The sequence below is a fragment of the Schistocerca serialis genome, chromosome 2 (assembly GCF_023864345.2).
Source record: "Schistocerca serialis cubense isolate TAMUIC-IGC-003099 chromosome 2, iqSchSeri2.2, whole genome shotgun sequence".
NCBI lineage: Eukaryota > Metazoa > Arthropoda > Insecta > Orthoptera > Acrididae > Schistocerca > Schistocerca serialis.
In genome coordinates this window covers 428159969-428162236 of record NC_064639.1, presented here as the reverse complement: position 1 = coordinate 428162236, position 2268 = coordinate 428159969, and the positions used below count along the sequence as shown (strand labels likewise).

Sequence of the window (2268 nt, the reverse complement as noted above, 5' to 3'; positions counted from 1 at the left end):
TATTAGAATAAGAAATACTATTTCACTTTCAGGTACGATACGTTGGAAACCAGACCTGTGGCATAATCGTCCACTGTTGCACGGCACATATTTACGCGCCACTGTTATTGTTGTTGTCTTCACTCTGAAGATTGGTTCGATGCAGCTCTCCATGCTAATTTGTTAACACTCGATGAGGACGTATGTAAGAAATTTATGCGAGTGTCTACTAAACATACAGGGGGGAGGGCTATGTGTAGCTTAATTTTGTGAGCTCCTTTATGTAATTCTGTAACCTAAACTCCGTCCGAACAGGCCATGGAGGTCCAACGGTACCCACCGGTCGCCGTGTCATCCTCAGACCACAGGCGTTACCGGATGCGGATATGGAGGGCCATGTGGTAAGCACACCGCTCTACCGGCAGTATGTCAGTTTACGAGACCGGAGCCGCTACTTCTCAGTTAAGTAGCTCCTCAGTTTGCCTCACATGGGCTGAGTACACCTCACTTGCCAACAGTGCTCGGCGGACCGGATGGTCACCCATCTAAGTGCTAGCCCAGCCCGACAGCGCTTAACTTCGGTGATCTGATGGGAACCGGTGTTACAACTGTGGCACCGCCGTTGGCATATTGCATGTATTAGGAAGAGAAAATGGTTCAGGTGTAGAACCAAAAGAAAAATCTAAAGCAAATATTTGCTATTTGAAACTCATTTTCTGTTATGTGATAAATTAAAATGACTTTTATTAATAAGAGTGAATCGCACCGATTTAGACTTCTATGACACCGTAAAAATATGATTAATAATATTTCCTACTGTTTTTCGCTTATTTTGATAACCATCCGTTCAAAGGATCCTACACATAATCGCCTTTCTTCAAAATATGCGTGATTCGAGGTGAAAAAAGAATTGAACGAATAAGGAGGTTGCAAATGTCTCATCGAATAGGTAAGGCGAGTAATTTGCGAACTTAATTTGAGCGAGAGGCGCTTAGGCAGTACAGGCTGGCAAGAGCGGAGAAAATAACCAGCAGCTGCTGGCACCTCTCTCCGTCAGCCGTGGGGAAGTTTGTTCATTACCAGAGGTATCAGGGGCTGTAGCGGAGTTAACTTCTCGGAGCGGGGAGCCTTTTTCGGCGGCCGGAAACTCTGGAAAGATTGATGTGGGAGATGCCAGCCGGAGATCCCAACTGGGGAGTCTCTCCTGCGAACAGCTCCCTTACTGCTCTGCTTCTAATTATCACTCTACCGAATTTGTTTCTTCGTTCCTCTAGAAACAAGGGGCATTGCACTAGTAGAGGAGCAAGGAAGTAACATATCTCACTATTCAGTTCTCAAAAACTAATAATAGAGCCTATTGATAGCAATGAATCGTGAAGTATATGTTAACGTAGCTTTTCAAAGGTCTCCTGTCTATTGTTCCGAAACTTACGATGAAATTACTGAAATGACAAATCTTGATCGCAAGTGTCATGTCTGCTGGTCCTGTTAACATTTTGTTTCTTAGAGCCAGCTATCAAGGTTACAAACGATTTAATATTAAAGATATTCAAATCTTAGTCAGTGATCGACGATGGTTGTGATGATGGGCGATGATGGTGATATTATGATAGCTCGGGCGCATTACAGCAAGGTATTCAGCATAAAATATTGCTTTCTTCTTTGGAATTTCTGAAGGGTCAGGCGTCACTTGTCTCCATTTTTCAGTCTTCTTCCATGCTTGGCTGGTTTTTGACAGTTTTGAGATTACTGTGTGGAGACTGCCTAGCTCTGTCTTGGTCGATCGTGAGATCACATTAAACGGACTTCCACTGTGTAGCAAATGTACGTTGTCTGTGTCTGCCAATGTATAATTACCTGAATACAGTCCACCATATACGCCGCATAGAATGAGGCCCTGCTGCTACGTATCAACAATGGAATACCGGGAATAGACAAAAGGTTTTAATTAACACTTCGAAAAAATGAGGTTACGTTTTAATTTTATTTACACGTACGTACTCTATAGTCCTGGCACACACGGAAACGCCCGTTTTTCCGACGTGGTAATTAAAAGTTAATGATTGTTCGTCGTGTGCCTAGTTAGGTATTTAATGTGCACCTTCTTTCATGATAGAGAAAGAAGTCCTACAGTTGGCAGTTTTGGACCTAGTGGAAGCAGCTATTGCTGTTATCACCAAGCTACAGCAGAGAGGCAATTCACAGCTCTTGTAGGAGGCGCCTTATGCTTTTCTTTTGTCAGATAAGACGGTAGCATCATTCACATTGAAAGGTATGTTTGGACGCTCT

At 43.3% G+C, this 2268-nt stretch overlaps 1 pseudogene; it reads right to left on the bottom strand.

Annotated features, from left to right (window-relative positions):
• Window positions 1-488: 488 nt before the first annotated feature.
• On the bottom strand, window positions 489-606 carry LOC126459629 (5S ribosomal RNA; annotated as a pseudogene).
• Window positions 607-2268: the final 1662 nt, after the last annotated feature.